The following is a 20,976-nucleotide window of genomic DNA, read 5'->3' on the forward strand; positions in this document are numbered from 1 at the left end:
CATGTGATTGCTGTGAATTAAATGGGCATGCAAGTAGAACCCATCTCAGATTAAATCACCATGTGAACTGGCCCTGAGTATGGCAGACTGATGCTATTTAGAGAGATGTACTCTCTGACTCCCTGTGATGCTGGAAGTAATGGCAGCAAACATCATAATTACATAAATTATCATTATAATTATCTGTCTCAGTATATGAACTTGGACAGCTCATAGCACTTGGTGCAATGACAACCCAAGCCCTACTTACTCTGAAATTTCTTCTCCAGTTCATAATAAATAGTGCAACACCAGTATTCCAGGTGAAATGCAACCAGGGGGAATGCAATTTTTTCAGGGTCTCTGAGTCCTTCATTTGGCCATCAGATGCCTTGGAAACTACATGTCCCAGGGCTTGTTGCTCCTGGGGCATTCATGTTTTAGCATTCAGGGCTCCCCAATCTATTGTGAATGAACAAGATATCTGACTTAGGAATAACACATAAATCTTCCTGGTTCATTCTCCATTGCAGATACTTTCTGTTCTGCTAGTATTGGCAAGTATCGTAATGCTTCATTATGTCTAGTTCTAGTCAATGTTATTTCTATGAGGAAATAAAAATGATCAATGGCTGGATGTGGAAGGTCTTGGACATGATGCTGCTCAGACAGAGAAAAATGACACAGTTGGATGCGCAACAACCTGCAGAAGTTCTAAAAAGGCAAAGAATCAGTTTGAAACTGACATGCTTTAGTCCAAATAAGTCCTTTCAGAGCACAGGTGAAATTGACTAGTACAAGCCAATTTCACAAACCTCTTCACTCATTGCACTGGTAGGAAAAAAGTATGTCAGTTTCCTGCTGCTCTGCAACACTGTATGAAAACCAGATAGTGAGCAATCAGTACACAATTTTCCAGAAGTGGCTGCTGGATGTGCAAACACTCATCAACCAGGTGGAAATGGGAAAGAAAAACAGCAGGGGAGAAGAAAAAACACCTGTATATACCAAAGTTACTGGGAAATTACACTGAAATCTCAAATGCTCTACAAACTTTCCCTGAATATCTGATATGATAGAGTGGACCAGCAAAACTGTAGTTCCCCCATATCCCTAATTGTACTGTTGTAACTGAAAAGGTACTTGCAGGAGTTAACACACAAAGACTAAAAGCAGTTAGGATACATGGAATGATTGTGCAGAAAGCCCTTATCTCAATTATCTACAACAAGCCAAAGAAGAAGGCAATGCAGTAGAGTGTGTGTCACACATGGCCTATCACCTGAACCTTATAGTTCCCTAAGTCCCTAACCATGTAATGTGAGAACAAATGACGTGGACAAGGTGCTTGCGATGATGCGGCCAGCAACGTGTCTTCTCGACCCTTGACCTTCTTGGCTTATTAAAGCTTGCCGAGGGGGTCTGACCAAGTGGATCCAGCGTGTGGTCAACACATCATTACGGGAGGGAGTGGTTCCAGCTGCCCTGAAAGAGGCGGTGATTCGACCACTCCTGAAAAAGTCCACCCTGGACCCATTGGTTTGTGACAACTATCAACTGGTTGCAAATACCCCCTTCTTAGGGAAGGTGATTGAGAGGGTTCTGGCGCAGAAACTGCAAGTACTCTTGGATGAAACAGATTATCTTGACCCATCCCAGTCTGGGTTCAGGCCTGGTTATGGGACTGAATCGGCCTTGGTCGCCCTGATGGCTGACCTTTATTGGGAGAAGGACAGGGGGAGTGCGACCCTGTTATTCTTTCTTGATCTCTCAGCGGCTGTTGATACCATTGACATTAGTATCCTTCTGGGCCGACTTGGTGAGATGGGTATTGGAGGCACTGTTTTACAGTGGTTCCGATCCTATCTCCAGGGTCGTTCTCAGAGAATAGAATTGGGTGACTGTCTTTCAACACTCTGGCAGTTGTGCTGTGGGGTGCTGCAGGGTACCATCTTGTTCCCCATGCTATTTAACATCTATATGAAGCCCTTGGGAGTGGTCATCAGGTGATTTGGGGCGAGGTGTCAGCAGTATGCTGATGATACCCAGCTCTATTTCTCCGTAACATCTGAATCGGGAGAGGCTGTGCAAGCTGCATGGACTCGGTGGAGTGCTGGATGAGGGCCAATAAACTGAGTCTGAATCCTAGCAAGACGGAGGCACTGTGGGTTGGTGGTTCCCGAGTTCAGATAATTGGTTGGTTGCCTGCTTTGGATGGGGTCGTACTCCCTCTGAAAGAGCAGGTCCGTAGCCTGGGGGTGCTGCTGGATCCATGTTTGTCGCTAGAGGCCCAGGTGACCTCAGTGGCTAAAGGTAAAGGTGTCCCTGCACTTGTAGTGCGAGTCGTTTCCGACTCTTAGGGTGACATCTTGCGACGTTTACTAGGCAGGCCATATATATGGGGCAGGATTGCCAGTTCCATCCCTGGCCTTTCTTTACCTCCCCCCCCCAGCATATGCCGGGTACTCATTTTACCGACCACAGATGGATGGAAGGCTGAGTGGACCTCGACCCCTTTTACTGAAGATTTGACTTCCTTCTTTCGTTGGAATCGAACTTGGGCCGTGAGCAGAGCTTCGGCTACATTACTGCTGCTTACCACTCTGCGCCACTAGTGCCTTTTACCAGCTTCGGCTGGTGAGACACCTGCGGCTGTTTCTGGACCAGGATAGCCTGACCACTGTTGTCCGCGCACTGGTAACCTCCAGGCTGGATTACTGTAATGTGCTCTATGTGGGGCTGCCCTTGAGGTTGATCCGGAAACTGCAGCTGGTGCAAAATGCGGCGGCGAGACTGCTCACTGGAGCAGGGTATCGCCAATATGTCACCCGCTACTGAAAGAATTGCACTGGCTGCCCATTTGCTACTGGGCCAAGTTCAAGGTTCTAGTTTTGGTGTACAAAGCCCAATACAGCTCAGGACCAGGATACCTGAAAGACCGTCTTATCTCTTACATACCCAGTTGATCACTGCGCTGTGCCAGTGAGGGCCTCCTGCAGTTACCATCTTATCAGGAGGTTCGTTCTGCACATTATAGGAAATGGACCTTTAGTGTGGCAGCACCTACCCTGTGGAATTCCTTCCCTTTGAATATTAGGCAGGCGCCATCTCTGCTATCTTTTCAGCGCCTTTTGAAGACTTTTCTTTTTCAACAAACCTTTTAAGTTGAGTCTATCCCAGTCTGTGTCTGTGTCAGAATTGCTTAATATGTTTTTAATAATGTTTTTAACCCTTTTTAAAAGTTTTTTTTAAATGTTTTTAATGCTGTTTTGTCTTAATGTATTTTAAGATTTGTTTTTATGATGTTTTAAAGTGTTTTTAGTGCCTTGTTTGCCACCCTGGGCTCCTACTGGGAGGAAGGGCGGGATACAAATTAAATAAATAATAATAATAATAAAAGAAAGGTTTTTTAAATCACTTTTATCCTCATGCTAGAAAATTGATGAAGAATTCTGTAGTTCATACAAGGGACAGAGCAGAGGAAAGTGATTCATGAAACACATCCTGATTTAGAAGTCTTTCCTCTCTTTGAATCAAAACAACATTCATTCTTATTTCTTTTTTGGTTGGTTTGCCTTAAGGGAGAGCAACTTAGGCAGAAAAATAGTATCTAGTACTTGATGCTTGTCTGTGCAACAAACTGAAGTAAAACACTTGCTGGAGTGTTGACTGCATTCAACCCTCTAAGGAATAGCCTGCTAGCTAGCTATTTATTTAATATCCCACCCTTCCTCACAGAAGGAGCCAGGGCGGCAGACTGGTTTCAGACTGAAGAACGACTCTCATTCAAATGTTGACGAAGAAAACATTGCAAAAAGTTGGGCCTGAAGTGAAGGAGATGTGTGATTACTTGCATCCAAGTCCCAATTTTTCAGTTTCCGGAAATGTTCTAGCACACCACAGCAAAATAGCTCTTTGAGGTGATTCTGCTTATGACAGGTTGTACCATTTCAGACTGTGAATCCTCACTCATATAAAATATCTTCTTTACAAATGCAAAACTATGCATAGTCTTCTGCCTGACATGCTATTGCTTAATGTACAGGAAGATTTTTAGAACAACATATAACCTTCAGTCTAAAGTGGGACAGCTCACCAAGAGCAGCAGCATATTATTCTCCTGACAGGGCGCTGCAGTGACACAGGATAATGTCCACACAGAGAACTGGATGCACAGTGAAGCAATCACATGCCCACTTCATCATAAGCCCAGACTTCGTGAGAATGCAGTCTCAATTCAATAGTCTCCGTTCACCCAACCAACAGTTCAAGCCACCCACACCATTGATTAATCTGGTATGTGCTACATGCAGTATTCTTCTTTTAACTGAAAGAGACATGTCATTACACAGAGTTTCAAATTTGAGTTGATTTCAAAGTGCAAAATAACTTGTGGAACCATTAGAGCAGGGGTCGCTAATCTGTTCTGGCCCTCCAGATGTTGTTGGACTCCAACTCTCATCAGCCCCAGACTAATGGCCAACAGTCAAGAATGGAGGGCACCTGGAGCGCCAAAGATTAGTCACCCCTGTATTAGAGGGTTGTATCACTTATGAAGGATCCAGTTCAAAACACAGTGGTAGAAGGCAGTTAAAATAGTCTGATTTAGTGTTCACTGTCTTTTCTATAAGAATGTATCACTCACGAAAACCAAAAAGACAACCAAATGTGCACGGCTAGATCCAAGGAACATTTTACCTATTTGTTTTCTGTACTGATCGACAGGAATTCTTGTAGAAGAAGGATCTTTTCTACCCATTTTTATGTATTCAAGATTTCTGTAAGGAAAGATGAAAAGAGTTTATCAATGTCTATTTTTTTAAAGTGGTGTGAACCATCCAGAATGCAGTTTTTGCTGAATAAAGGCAGGATATCAATGCATCTAATAAATAAATAAATGCACAGATGCACACAAAAAATGTGTTACAAACAGACTGTGGAGCAAATCATCCATATTATGTATGACACAGGATTGGGGCCACTATCTACTAGTTCCTTACAATTAGTTTCTGAACATCAAGTTACACTTTCATTGATTATTTGTAGACTCATCTTTTCTGAGTCAGTCTCAATTCATATTTTAAACTGGACACAACTGCAAACTGGATGTGCTGTATTGATTTCTCTGGGTTGGATCCTAACATGAGAAGAATTCTGCCTATGGAACATGGCTTTTGCTGCCACTCCTCCCACTGCCCCCACCCCAAAACTATTATTGAGCATTGGGGAACTCTCAGCAATGGTGTGGGATGTGCTGTGGGAAATTGCCTTTTAGATTTAGCACTACATTCAGAGCTACATAGTGTGTTATTTCATACTGGATTATTATATATTTCCATATACAAGTTTTTATGTTTAACATGGTAGCTGACTTCTTTCTAGTAATTTGCCTTGCTCTACAGATACATCTCCAATTTTCACATATTATAGATGTATTTTACATGTTATATCCCTTGTGTTATGCTGTTCATTGGAATCCATCTTTCCACCTTGACTATTCTGCTTCAGAGGTGATTAGCCACTCATCTCCTCTGCTTGCCCATTTTGATGCTTATATGCTAAATCTACAGAGTTGCATGTGTCTATTAGGTCAAAGTGTCATAGGCTGAAACTCACCATGGATTGGATCCACGGTTAAGTGCATGTAACTTCCCTGCCACCTTCTCTCCACGGCAGAACCACACCCCACCTATGTGCTCCACCAAGGGTCAGAAGATCTGCTCAATGAATTGGGCTGTGGCACAGGGAACTGAGGTAGAAGGGGGATCCCCAAAAATCCAGCAGAGGCACCTTTCATAAGCAGAGCTCCTGCTCACAGAAGTTGCCCCTGTCAGATATTCAGAGAATCACCCATTCCCTCTAAGGTTAATACACCAGATCACATCCCATTCACCAAAGTCCCCTTAGTGGCACATTTTGGGGAATTGGGAGCTGCCATGGGGAGCAGAGGGTGGGGAAGTCAGCTTCCACCAGCCCAGCTATGTGTGCTTAATTCTGGATCTAACCCAATGTGTTTCACATCAACAGATGGTTAGAATTAGGCAACTTTGCATGCTGCAACTATGGAGCAGGGTTATCCATGCTTTAGTACAGTTAAAGGGAGAAGTATCATGTCTGGCCAGACTCTCTTGTTTGCTGTGATGTAGTTTTCTGTTTGATTGCTGTCTTTGCCCTCCCCTCCCTCCTCCTCCTTGCTGTGCTGATAATAGTCCAGGTCTTCATGCTGCCTTTATAGACTTAAAGGCCGCATTTGACTCCATACCACGGGATAAACTTTGGCTTAAATTAATAAAAACCACTATTGATAAAAGACTTCTTTTCTTGATTTACAAATTACATCAAAATACTTCCCTTCGAGTCTGCTGTGGCAAAGATGGTGGCCTGTCAAACCTCATACATACGTTTATAGGGGTGAGACAAGGCTGCATTTTAGCTCCTCTCCTTTTTAATTTATACTTAAACGACCCGGCAGAACAGTGTCTTTCCAACGACTTCCATATTCCCAAAATTGCCTCTGCATGCTGTCCATTACTATTATATGCAGACGATGTTGTGCTTCTGTCTTTCACGAAGATTGGCCTTACTCACATGATAAAGGCGTTTATGTCCTATTGTAATGACAACCAACTAGTCATTAATTTTGAAAAGACTAGTCTTTTCCAATAGCAAATCTCTTCCTGTTTGGTCTATAAATGGACACCAAATTGCACAAGTTGCCCACTACAGATATTTAGGCATAATTTTCCACACCTCCCTGAGTTGGTCTACCCACATACGAGCGGCAGTAATGAAAGCAAGGTACTCCATAAAGAATTTACTTCGTTTCTTTCACCATAAAGGTGGCCGCTTTGTTCTAGTCCTTATTAAACTATTCTCGTATAAGATTATCCCCCAACTTTTATACGGCGCCCCCATTTGGATCCATTCTCTAGGTTCCTCTGTTGAAACCACACTTTCCATTTTCCTTCGCTGCCTTTTAGCTGTGCCTCGATGTGTCCCCTCAGCGGCTTTAAGACTCGAGTGCGGGCTGACCTCCTTGGACTGCCGAGCATGGATCATGACTCTTAACTTCTGGGCGAAAATTTCATTTAATCCTCCCCAAGGCCTTCTAGCTTTATTCTGGAATGATTTCTATCCCTCTTCTTGGCTCACAAATATAGAAGCCAAACTGCTGAAGATGAGACATTTGGTCTTACCGTGAAATCAGTCTTCTCTGTGCATGTCAAAGATGATATCAGATGGGTAACTAGCTCCACCTAGTGGTTGAAGGCAAAAGAGTACTGCTGACGTTTTACTGTAGCTCCGTTCCTGGTCTGCGCCTGCTCCGTGCTCAGTTTACGATGACAAGCCCACCAAATCAGGCCAATAGACGCCACAAACAAGACAAGACAACAGTACTCATACACTCTCTGCTCCAGGACTAACCGTGCTTATAAAGGCAGCCCAGCCCTCATAGGGAGTGGCCCTGATATCATCTTTGACATGCACAGAGAAGACCGATTTCACGGTAAGACCAAATATCTCTTGTCCTGTGCTTTGAAAGATGATATCAGATAGGACACACCAAAGCTGACCCATGTAGGGTGGGAATACTGCTGGGCTGTGTCTACAATTGATCTGTGAGGACGTGCTGTAGCACCCTCCTCCCAAAGGCTGCCTCCGATGAAGCATAGGAGTCTATTTTATAATGTTTAATGAACGTATTGGGAGTGGACCATGTGGCTGCTCTATAAATCTCTGCGAGAGGGGCATTACGGGAAAAGGCCGCTGATGTGGCCACTGCTCTGGTAGAGTGAGCTACTATTCCGGTAGGATGAGCTAATCTTAGAGAGGCATAAGCTAATGATATGCATGCCTTAATCCACCTGGCTAGTGTGGACGTGGACACCTTATTCCCTAGGGAGGTAGGGTGGAAAGAGACAAACAAATTATCTGTTTTCCGAATTGGCTTTGTCTTGGAAATATAAACTTTAAGTGCTCTTCGCACATCAAGAGAGTGCCAGGCTTTCTCTAAAGGGTGGACAGGATTCGGACAAAAGGACGGCAATACCAGCTCTTGCTGGCAATGGAAGGTAGACAACACCTTGGAACGAAAGGAAGGAACAGTACGTAGGACTACTCTATCCTTATGAAATATACAAAAAAATTTATGGACAGATAGGGCATTCAACTCAGACACTCTACGGGCCGAAGTGATGGCCACGAGAAACAAGACCTTAAAGGAGAGAAGACGGAGGGAAATCTGACTCAGAGGTTCAAATGGAGGTCTTTGAAGGGCTGACAAAACTTTATGTAAATCCCAAGTTGGGTAGCGGTGCACCGTAGGTGGTGCTGTTATCGTCGCACCCCTGAGGAAACGTTTGATGAAAGGGTGAGATCCGATCGGATTATCCAGAGATCTGGAGAGGATTGCCGACAAGGCCGAAACTTGGCGCTTCAGGGTATTTGGTCTGAGACCCAAAGATAAGCCATCTTGTAGAAAAGACAAGATCTGGTTGACCCCCGCCTTCCGAGGAAGAATTCCTTTCTGCCGTGACCAGGATGAGAAGGCCTTCCATGTGCTCTCATAAATTCTGAGTGTGGAAGGGCGTCTAGAAGCCATCATAGTTTCCAACACTTGGGGAGAGATGCCTTTTTTCAAGAGTCTCCTCCGTTCAAGTTCCATACATGAAGCGCCCACCACTCTGGATCCGGGTGCCGGAGCTGTCCCTGAGAGAGTAGGTCCCTTCGCACTGGAACCTGCCATGGTGGTTCCACCAACAGGTCGAGAAGGGCTGGAAACCAAGGTCTCCATGGCCACCATGGAGCCACTAATAGAATTGCCAATCTCTCGGCCCGAAGCTTTTTGATCACCCTGGGAATAACTGGAATCGGAGGAAAGGCATACAGTCTGCCCGGAGGCCACCGGGAAGTTAAGGCATCTGTTCCCTCTGCGCCTGGTGTCACATACCGGGAGAAGAACCTCTTCACCTGTCGATTGTGCCTGGTGGCAAAGAGGTCCACATGAATGTGGCCAAAACGTTTCACTATCTGATGAAAGGCCTCTGGGTGAAGACTCCATTCCCCTTGAAGTAGCTTTTCTCGACTGAGCCAGTCCGCTTGGCTGTTGTCCTCCCCCTTGAGATATTCTGCCGCTATCGAGTCGACATTGTTCTCTGCCCACTGGAAGAGGAGAAAGGCTTCCTTCTGAAGAAGAAGGGAGCGTGTGCCCCCCTGACGGTTCAAATAAGATTTGGCCGACATGTTGTCTGTTCTGACCAGCACCGCTCCCAACTGTCTGGAGGTTGCAAAGTGCCTGAGGGCCAGACGAACTGCACGCAGTTCGAGCAGGTTGATTGGCAGAGTGGATTCCTGAGGCGACCATGTGCCTTGAACCACCTACCTGTCGCATATGGCTCCCCAACCTGATAAGCTGGCATCTGATGTTATCAGGGTGTGCGGTGGATCCTGGAAGGGAACGCCTCTCGTTAGGTTGAATCCGTGGGTCCACCAAAACAGTGACTGTCGAACATGTGGTGACAGAGTTATCCTGCGGTGATGTCTGGACGCTATGTCGGATTGGAAGGGCAGAAGTGCCCACTGAAGTGTGCGGGAGTGATGACGTGCCCAAGGCGTCGTTTGGAACATGGACACCATCAAGCCGAGAAGCGTTGCCAATTTCATCAGGTCCGGCGAGGGGGATGATAGTATATCCAATGTTACTTGTCGAATCTTGCTGACTCTGTCTTGGGACAAAGTGAGGAGGCCGTGTAGAGAGTCTATAGTCGCTCCCAAATGTGTAATGCGGTTGGACGGAAAGAGATGGCTTTTGGCTTTGTTGATCAGGAAGCCATGGTCCTTTAGACAGGCCAGGGTGACATGGAGGTCTTCCCATGCCTTGTGCAATGATGGTGAGCGGATCAGAAAATCGTCCAGATAAGGAAATATATGAATCCCCAGAGTCCTGAGGTGTGCCACCAGGACAACCATGATCTTTGTGAATACCCTGGGAGCAGACGACAGGCCAAAGGGCATAGCCTTGAATTGATAATGGTCTTGTCCCACCGCGAAGCGGAGGTACCTTCTGTGAGGGGGAAAGATTGGTATGTGAAGGTATGCCTCCTTCAGGTCGATAGAGGAGAGGAAGTCCCCTATCCTCAGCGCTTCCTTGATTGAAAGCAAGGTGTCCATACGAAACTTGCGGTATTTTATGAAGCAGTTTAGACTCTTGAGGTCTAACACAGGCCTGGATGAACCGTCTTTTTTCCCGACGGTGAAGAACAGAGAGTAACTTCCCAGGAACCTCTTTCCTGGAGGAACTTTCTCGATGGCTGCCATGTGCAGAAGATGGGAAACTGACCGTAAAACTTTGTCCCTCTTGTGTGGATTGGTTGATAGAGGGGATGGAATGAATCTCGCCGGAGGGGTGGAAGAAAATTCCAGGCGAAGGCCGTATCGAAGAGTGTGTAGGACCCACTGATCGGAGGACAAGTCCTTCCATCGGTGAGCAAACTGTTGGAGACGGCCACCCACCGGCGAGGCGGAGGCATCAGAACTGACCTCTGTTTCCACACGACTGGGATGTGAATCCGGAGCGACCCGAAAGGTGTTGTTGGGACTTAAGCTGGCTGCGCTGTCTATTCCAGAAAGGACGGCTGGAGCGGGCGTCCTTCTGTCTTCCAAAGGAACGTGAGCCCTGAAAGGAGTGCGACAAGAAATATGGATGGAATGACCGACGAAAGGCTCTGCCGTCATCCCTTTTCCTGGTGGATGGCATGGACTTTTTCTTTTCCTTAGTTTCCAAGACATGCGCGAGGGCGGTGTCCTCCCACATAGGGTTCCGAGGCAAAGTTCAAGCGAGCTGCAGGGTCTGCTTCCCAGTGACGAAACCAAAGGGTCCTTCGCGTGAAGACCCCTGCCGTCAGTGACCTTGCTGCAAACTGCATAGCATCCACGGACGCGTCTGCCATGAAGGTAACCGCCCGAGAGACCTTCAGCAGAGATTTGCGCACTCGTGTTGGGTCTTGCTGTGGGTCATCCAGCAGGTCCTCCAACCAGAGAAGGGAAGCTCGAGCAAATACCGAGGAGGCTGCTGCTGCCCTGATTGATAGCGCACTAGCCTCGTGCACTCTTCTAAGCCCCTGGTCCATCTTACGCTCAGTGGCATCCTTGAGGTGAGCATCTGAGTCTTTCGGGTTCAAAGATGGGTTCAGGAGATTGACTATAGGCGCGTCTATGAGTGGGACCTTCAACTGATCCATGAGCGGTTGTTCTAGTGTATAATATTTGTTGGCGATGGAAACTGACTTTTTGAATTGTAAAGGAATATCGAATTCTGATTTGAGCACCTTCGGGAGAAGAGAAGGAAGCTTCAACACTCTCGACCTAGGTTTTGGATCCGGACATACTGCTGACACTCTCGAAGTGGATGGAGTAGGAGGATCCTCTGTAGAGGTGAGGGTAAGGGCTTCCATCGCCTTGCACAGCAGAGGAAGAAAATGAGCCTCTTGAAATATCCTGGTAGATAGAATCTCCTCAGATTCCGACTCCCCACTCCATTCCTCCTCATCCAAGACAATCAATTCATTTTCTGCGTCCATAGGCTCCTGGTCAGGGAGCTGTAGATGTCTGCCTTGAGATGCCGCATGGGGATCTGGAGATGAGTGGCCAGATCCAATAAGAGAGCCTCTCTAAGCTGCTCCTTCAGCTGTTGAATTGAATGCGCTGACAGATGTAACTAAACAGGGCAAGCCTGAGTGTGAGAAGAGTAGAGCCTGTGCCCTTCAGCAGATTGAACCTGTTGAACAGGGATTGGTTCATCCAAAAACCCAGTAAACGCCTCAGGAGAGGAGGTAGTAGAAAAAATAGCATCTAAGGGAGGTTGGGGCTGGCTGCCTTCGTCATCAGACAGGGGTTCCAGGTCTCTCTTGTCCCTTGTATGGTGGACAGGAGCTTGACCATCTCTACAAGTTCGCTTATGTGGGACAGATATCCTGCCTTCTGTAGCCACCCTGCCCGCCAGAATCTGAGCCTCAGCCACCTCGTGCCTGACGGTAGAGGGGCGGGCCATCGCTACTTCAGAATGATCCCCTGAGGAATGAGACTGCTCCAATCCCAGTGTGGAAAGGGGCTCTGATACTGCGCCTGTTGATGCCATGCAGGGAGGCGGCTTCAACCCCTTTGAGAGGTGTTTCGTTTTGTGCGTGGCTTTCCCCATCGTGGGCACACACTGCGGGACTTATGGGGTTAATAAATGTTGCTGTTGGTGACTGACAGTGCTAGTAAACGACCTGGCGACTCTTGAAGTTTAGCAGCGGCCAGCATCTTCCCCTCTATTGCTTCTGCGCGTCTCCCGCTACAGAGCGGGTAAAAACGAAAGCCGCTCGTAAAGAGCGAGAAATAACTGGGTGTAGGCCTGGGTATCGAGCCCTGGGAAGGCTGCCGCTAAGGTTGAAGCCGCCGACGCTGTAGCTTGCTGAACGAGGAGGAACGTCAGCGAAATTAGTTAGAGAGGGAGTCTGAATAGGTCGACGGCTGCCAAAGCCGCGGGGAGGGGCTGGCTGTTCCTCGCCACGGGGGAAGGTTAGAAGGAGAAGGACAGAAGGAACCTTTTTATTTTGTTTTGTTTTGTTTTGTTTTAAACTATTACAGAAGGAAGAGGAATAAGAAAAACTTTGAGGGAAAGAACAAGAACGAACTCACCCAGAAGACCCAAACAACAAAACGCTACAAGCCTGAATCACGGAGTCAGAGAGAATGCAACCACTTTGTGTGAGGCAAAAGAGAAAACTGAGCACGGAGCAGGTGCAGACCAGGAACGGAGCTACAGTAAAACGTCAGCAGTACTCTTTTGCCTTCAACCACTAGGTGGAGCTAGTTACCCATCTGATATCATCTTTCCATGCACAGGAGAATGGCCTTTCCAAAGACTACCTGGCCACTCAGTCCCCTAATGATGCACTTTCACAGATTCGTTCTCGGCTCATAGATATTGATTATCAAAATTCAATTTCCAGCGCTTCAAAAATATGTTCCCCATTGTCTCTAAATTTTTCTTTTGAATCTGGTAAACTCGTCCCCTATCTATATTTTCTTACTTTCCCCAAATTACGTTTAGCTTTTACAAAAGCCAGATTCAATGTTTTAAATTCAGCGATAATGGAAGGAAGATTTTGACGAGTCCCCTATGAACATCGTTTATGCCCTTGTGGAAATGAACAGATTGAAACCCTCTGCCATTCCATTTTGGACTGCCCGCTTTATTCACAAATCCGGATTAAATCCCTTAAACCCATTCTGATGGACCAGAAATTTAAAAATTCTCCCCCCGATGAAACGATTGGTTTGCTCCTCTCAGGTTCTGATAAAGACATCACTATACAAATAGCCAAATTTGTATTTGCCGCTCAGTCAATACGTGCTTCCCCCTAATGTTTGTATTATGAATTCTGTTTTGTTTTGTATTATATGTTGATTCCCTCTATTCTGCTATAATCTTCTTTATGTTTGTTTTTTTCACATTTGGGTCTTTGACTGTAATAATAAACTATTCTAAACTATTCCTTGCTGTGCTGCCTTTTGAATTCTGTGTTACTACATGAAACAAGCAGGCGTGGCACTGCTTCCCAGAAGCTGAAAACTATAGACTGAAAATAACCACCACTTCTTCTTTCTGATTTCCTAAGCTGTGCCTGTTTCACTGTATACATGAAATGCTTGTGAGTAAACTATTTTTATATACTGGGGAAAGTGTGATTGCTTTATTCTGCTAGACTGTGTGAGTAAGGAGAAAAGATGGAGAGTGGGACTCGTTATTGATCTTTCTGCCATTTTACTCTGCCAGAGATAGAACCACATAATTGTTTTATCCCATAAACACCAACACAAATACTCCTTCATTATAACTTTATAGATTCAGTGGCTATAAGCTCTTACATTAGTCTTTCAGTTCTACAGATGCACACTACAGACTAACAACACATTTAATAGCCATCCCCCTTTTCTCAGGAAAACATAGGAATGTAGTTTCTCTCAGGAAAAAGCTAGAGAATTGTTACTATCCTCACCAAAGTACAATTCCCAGAATTCTTTCTGGGAAGTTAAAGTGGTATAAAACTGATATAGGCTTGTAATGCAGATATGGCCCATGTAATAAAATTAAGACAATGAGAACAACAATTTCCCCCCACCCCACACAGAACCCTTGGTGTTTGATTCTTTTTCTGTACAATCTTTAATGTTATCATATTCCAGATGAGATAAAACAAAAACAAAAACTAGCAGATCTGATGATATAATTTTTTATGTACAACATCCAGTTCACAGCTTACTTTATTCTCTAGAAGAAATAGGGTGAGTTTTTTTAATTTGCCTTTTGCAATTTCAATACTCTTTGAATGTTTGCAACAAAATGTCATTAATGAAAAAAGACTGCACTTTTTGCAGCTGCCAGTAAACTATGAAGCAAAACAAATGGTTATTAAAACAGAAAAAAAAGTTTGGCTTAGTTAATATGAGCCACAGAGACACTCCTGGATGTCTGTGTGGTTCAAGCTGTCACTGGTTTTGCAGTATCCAAGACTTCTAAAATTGCTGTGACTTTTCTTTGTTCTTCAAAGCTGTGCAGTAATCATCATTCATTTCAACCGCTTTGATGGTTAGATAGCAAACTCCCAAGAAACCCACGGAGATATTAGCACATACAGCCACAATGTCTAATAAGACAGCTATTTGGATAAAAGATCAGCCACAATTTAAAATGACTTGCAATAAATGTGGAAAGGGAATAACAGATCCATATTAGCATGTATGAAACCAAGATTGTTTTCACAATTTAATCCCCAGGGTACCATAGCTCATCACCTTCCCTTGGAAAAAAAAACTGCATTCCCTGAGGAGCTAACTTGCTATGAGCCCAAGTTAAACTAAAATATGGATTAATAAGAAAATATATTCATTATTTATGAATCTTGCACAGTGATGGTTTTCATTGTAACTATCATATCAGATTTCTACAGCTCATGAAATACTTTGAAAAGAAAACGATCAGCCCTTTGTTAAACTAAAATGGTTTTTCTAAAATAATGCAACCTACTGGCATGTTTTTAACTAAACAAGGAATGAATTCAATCCTTTTCCCATTGTTCTATCACCCAAGTGATAAAAAGATGGCAATTTAAGCTGAAACAACTTTTTTAAAAATGTATTTTTTATTTTATTTTATTTTTTGTTACCAGCAAAGGAGAATTGAGGAGCAGCTTTTGGGAGGAATGGGCCAAAAAGGAATGGGGACAGTATTCACGAAAGCTTTATGCAGGTATAAAAAGTTTTCTGAAGGTGTGAAAAGGGAGAGAAAGGGTTTGCCTGTTCAAAGTGATTATTTGTTTGCTTGTTTGTTTGTTTATATCTCCCTTTTCTTCCCCAAGGATGACAATATCAATTCAGGAAGCATTACTATTCCTCTGAACTGGCTTTGTGATGTTGTCACATGAAGAAATCATAGGATCCCTGACTGGCTGTAATCACTGTTACCAGGTAAAAGAAAACTATTTTTGTTAATAGAGCTCACAGGGAACATCAAGGAACAAACAATCAAGAAAACAAGGTGAGCTATGAAGGCGTTTCAGGGAGCATTTTTCTCCCCACCCCCTGAATACTTTCTTACCTGAAACAAGCAATGCTCAGCACAGCTCTGGTTTTTGGCCTGATGAATTAATAGTTGGCTGGATCTGAAGATACGAATGGTTGTTGCTTTGGAACTAGAATTTCCCTGTGGTTGCTGCTGAACCCTATCACGCCTCATCCCATGGCATGGGGAAGTAGAAAAAATATATATAAGAGGCTGTGCCTAAAGGCAAATTTCAGTCGACTAAAATTCATTTAATCAACTGGCAACCCTAGCTTTTTTATTTAAAAAAAGCCCAGTAAAACACTGCCTGCAGTTTTGCAATCCAACTGTACACAATTTGTAGAGTACACAGTTATTCTTCTATAATTATGTGGTCATATAGGAAAAAATGTACATGTAGGTCTTTAATTGTTCTGCAGCAACACAAGGCCCCACTAGTGTCTACCTAGATCTAGGATCAATCAAGAAGTTCTTTGAGTAACCTTGAGCAAGCCACTCTCTTGGAAGGATCAATGGAGAGGAGGAATATAGGAAGCTGCCTTAGACTTACGAGTCAGACCATTGGTCTCTCTATCTCACTATTGTCTACACTGACTGACAGCAGCTCTCCAGGGTTTCAGGCAGGGAGTCTCTCCCAGCCCTACCTGAAGATGACAGGGATTGAACCCAGAACTCTCTGCAGGCAAAGCAGATGTTCTCCGCTGAGCTACGGCCCTTCCCCTTTTACATTGGTATGTATGCTCCTGAGCTTGTTGGAAGAAAGGCAGGATATAAATACGGTAAGTAAATAAATCTAGCCTGCCAATGCTTCCCCTCTCCCTCCACTCCTCCTGGAATGACCTAACTGTGCCCCTTACAATACAGGTACATGGACTACAGTCACTGTATACTATAGCAGGCGTGGTAACAGCTGGTCTGCAGCCCAGGTCTGCTCCCTGCATTATATTTATTTATTTACATCCCACACTTCCTCCCAAAAGAGCAAACATAAAAGGGCAAACATAAACAAGAAAATTTAACAAAAATAAAAACATATTAAAAAGTTAAAAACAGTCCAAAAATAACTACTATTAAAAACATTCTAAAACACAATTTACAATACTCTATCATCAGTGGTCTTCAAGTTGCTAAGAACAGTTGTTTTTAGCCATCAAATGCTTGGGTAAACAGGAATGTTTTCAAATTCCTCCTGAAAATTATAGGAGTGGAGACAGACACACCTCACTGGGGAGAGCATTCCACAAATGGGGAGCGCATTCCACAAATGGGGAGCTACCACTGAAAAGGTCCTCTCATGGGTCAGCGGCAACTGAGCAGCGCTCAGTGGCAGCCCTATGAACAACATAGTATCAAATGGTTGATACTGGGGAAGGTGCTAATAAGAACATAAGAAGAGCCTGCTGGTTAAAGCCAGTGGCCCATCTAGTCCAGCATCCTATCCTCACGATGGCCAACCAGATGCTCATGGGAAGCCCGCAAACAGGACCTGAGCACAAGAGAACTCTCCCCCCTCAGTTTCCAGCAACTGGCATTCAGAAGTATACTGCCTCCAGCTGTGGAGGCAGAGCATAGAGAGCATAGCCATCATGGCTAGTAGCCTTTGATAGCCCTATCCTCCATGACTTTGTCTAATCCTTTTTTAAAGCCATCCAAGTTGGTGGCCATCACTGTCTCCTGTTGGAGCGAGTTCCATAGCTTAACGATGCCCTGTGTGAAGAAGTACTTTCTTTTATCTGTCCTGAACCTTCCAACATTCAGCTTCACTGGGTGTCCATGAGTTCTATCGTTTTATATACTTCTATCATGAAACCTCTTACTTGCCTTTTCTATAAACTAAAAAGCCTCAAATGCTGAAACCTTTCCTCATACAGGAGTTGCTCCATCCCCTTGATCATCTTGGTTGCTCTTTTTTGAACCTTTTCCAACTCTACAATATCCTTTTTAAAGTGAGGCAACCAGAACTATACACAGTATCCCAAATAATAGAATCATAGAACAGGGGAGTTGAAAGGGCCTATCAGGGCATCGAATTCAACCCGCTGCTCAATGCAGGAATCCAACTTAAAGCACACCCGACAGGTGGCTGTCCAGCTGCCTCTTGAATGCCTCCAGTGTTGGAGAGCCCACTACCTCCCTAGACAATTGCTTCCATTGTCATACTGCTCTAACAGTTAGGAAGTTTTTCCTGATCTTCAGTTGCACCATAGATATGTGTATTGTAGATACTTGGGTCCCAAGCCATTTGGGACTTTATATGCTAGTACTAACACCTTGAATTGAGCGCCAAAGCAATCTCCCCCCATTTTGCCTGCAGTGGCAGCAACAGAAACTGCAGCAGGTAAGGAACACTGCTCTCTCTCGTTTGTTGCCATGTCTTATGCTCTGTAATACCAATCCCATCCCCCCATACACATTTAAAATGCATGGCTTCCCCCAAAGTATCCTGGAACCTTTAGTTTATTCCTCATACAGCTATAACTCCCAGCACCCTTAGCAATTTGCAGCTCCCAGGATTTTTTGGGGGAAGCCAAGTGCTTCAAATGTGCTTTAAATACATGGTGCAGATGTGACCATTGTGTGTTCCCATAAAGCAACGTCACACACTGACTGTTTTCTTCATCGTGTGACAGGGTATGAGCCTCTGTTGAATCTTTCATCATTTAAAAGGGCCTATATGATGAACTCTGTAACCAACTTAGACATGGTTACATAGAATCAGGCCCTTGGTGCCTTTTAAAAATATACTCCTGACCTTATTGGAATTCTCATTTCAATAGATCTGGGTCAGTCTCCATGAAATCTTATTGTCTAATCAGATGTGAGGGATGCAAATCTGTCCAGAAATGTTGCAACATACATTTAGGTCCCTTAATTTTGCATCACAGAAGGTTTTTTACAGCATTACAAAGGGAAGGGCAGAGCTTGGTTCACTTTATAAAAGTTATATAATTTATGTACAGCCTCTATGAGAATATATTTGAGCTCACCACTCATGAAGTACCCATTATTTTTACATTTTGGGGAAATTTATCACCTTTTCCCTCACTATCTTGGGGATCACACATTCCCTTTCATTAATAAAAATATATATATTGTGAATGACTAAAATAATAAAAATGAATATCAAGGCTATAAACTACATGGCACTGTGCTTTGTACATTTATAGCCCCATATAAATGATTAATAAGAATAATAAGGTCCAAAGGGACTTGCACTGTACATAGCAATATCTACCGGCAGACAAAATTTCATGAAAATTAGACTGGATCTTGTATAATATATTTTGGTACTTCAATAGTAGAAGATATTTAAATATTAATACCAAGTATTTTTTGATCATAAAGATAATGAAATCTTGAAGGCAGTCCTCCATTACATAGAAAAGAAATTAAGAATTTGCATTAACCAAGTGAGCTAATTTTTTAGACTGTGATCCAGCAGCAGAATCTATATAATTATGCAGCCAGGTTTATATTTTCAAAGGAAATGGCATATTTCTAGGTTTTTGTAGGTACTGCAGAAAGGAGAGAACAATAGCTTATCCCATGAACAAGCCTACGCCATTGTACGCCCTTCTGCAGGAAGATTCATTTTAGTTATGCATTAGTTCATCTACCACACTAGCATTCAGGGCTGTAACCACAGCTAAAAGGGCATCAGTAATATTCAATGCACCTTCCATGAATTTTCCCCAAAAGTTGTTTTCCAACTTTTATCTGCACAAACATATATGGGAAACTGTGCAAGCAGCAGTCTACCCAGCTGTTCAGTATGAAGGAATTCACTCCCAAATTCCCAAAACCTGCAGACAGTATTAAGGTGGGTGATAAGTATGTTTTGCTACTGTAAAGATCTTGATTTTTGATTTTTTTTGCTGTTTTGCACTGGCTTACAGGAAAGATACTCAAGTATACCTTTAGGCCTCATCAGTATAAATTTGTGAGCAATATGCCTAGCAGCATTGCTGCCAGACATGTCATTGCCATTGTTTAGGATCATAGAGACATCATAGAGATGTCTGTGGACATGCTGCAATTCCCTTTACTTTCATAACAATGTAAGAGGAGTCTTGCTAGATCAAAGAAAAGGTCCATTGACTGCACCTTCTTCTCGTATTGGCCGACCAGATGGGAAACATACAAAGTCACGAGTGCAAAGATTTCTCCTACTGTTGCTCTCCAGCAACTGCCTTCCTCCTTCTGCTACCACCAATTTTCCTTCACTCTGGGCAAGGCTGCATACTAGTTCCCCAAACGGGCACACTGTGGAACATAGGAATCTGCCTTATACTGGTCAGACCATTATTAGTCCATCTAGCTCAGTAGCGTCTACACTGACTGGAAGCGACTCTCCAAGGTTTCAGACAAAGAGTTGCTCCCCGTCCTCCCTGTAGAACCTGGGTTTGAACCTTGGACCTTCTCCATTCAAAGCAGATGCTCTGCCACTGAGCAACAGCCCTTCCCCTGTGGGCACTCTTAATGCTGGGACAACTCAAGTACTACATGTTCCCCAACTGCAACTGAAATTTCTAGGTGTCTAGTGTGCTTGGGGTGGGGAAGATATCAGCTATGTCACATCTTCTGCTCCCCTCAGGGTTAATGGGATGGAATATATGCAACCAGCTTTGGTGAAAGAAATACGAGGTGACAGCAGATCCAGCACGATAATCAAATTATGTAAAAAGCCTGAGCACAAATACAGAAGCTGTGCTGTGTAGAATATTATTAAAAGTTGAACTGGCAGAAGCTCAGGAATCTGCCACTGTTTGACAATGTAAAAAAAAATAAATCAGCATACTTCCATGTTAAAAACAAAAAAAGGAAAAGCTTCCAGAGGCAATTATTTGTTCTGCCCTAGTGATTACGGAGATCAGCAGCAAACAAGAGGTTGGAATGGTTTCATTCCCTCTTTGATTCTTAACACTCACACACACCTTCTGCATCTTATTTCCTTTGATGCGAGAGGGGAAAGAATTTAAATAAAAGTCCCAGCGATAAAGGTCATTGATCACATGGTATCAAAATCATCTGAGGCTCCTAAAGCAGCGTTGTTAGAATAATGACTTGTGGAGGGTTGCATGGGCCACCAAGGCTTCCAAGATGCAACAGAGCACACCTTGCTCTAAGAAGAAAGAAAGTGATGTAATCATTCACATTCTATAAGGGGGAGATGACTTTTTGCAGCCTTTTTGAGTTCTGATTCATTGTATGTTACACATTCAGCATAGCTTAACTTTGTTCATATACATCCTCGTTTGTCTTTTGTTAATATATTGATTCCATTTTTGGAAATTACACATGAATTAAACAGAGTCAGCTTGAAAATTACATCATAACACAAAAATAATCAAATTTCCTTCTCTCCTAGTTTCAATAATCTTTTTGCTTAA

The 20,976-nt window shown here is 43.8% G+C and overlaps 1 protein-coding gene across 6 annotated transcripts in view; it reads right to left on the bottom strand.

Annotated features, from left to right (window-relative positions):
- Window positions 1–20,976, bottom strand: part of TRIQK (triple QxxK/R motif containing) — a 133,881-nt gene that overhangs the window by 41,215 nt on the left and 71,690 nt on the right. The window contains exon 6 of one of the 6 annotated variants that reach the window (XR_009759658.1): window positions 15,629–15,746. The exons of 4 other annotated variants lie outside the window; for them this stretch is intronic. The gene's annotated coding sequence lies outside the window, so the exon portion shown is untranslated. Of the gene's footprint in view, window positions 1–15,628; window positions 15,756–20,976 lie in introns of those variants that run through there. One more of the 6 variants, XR_009759657.1, reaches the window with a different exon arrangement.

The sequence above is a fragment of the Rhineura floridana genome, chromosome 1 (assembly GCF_030035675.1).
Source record: "Rhineura floridana isolate rRhiFlo1 chromosome 1, rRhiFlo1.hap2, whole genome shotgun sequence".
NCBI lineage: Eukaryota > Metazoa > Chordata > Lepidosauria > Squamata > Rhineuridae > Rhineura > Rhineura floridana.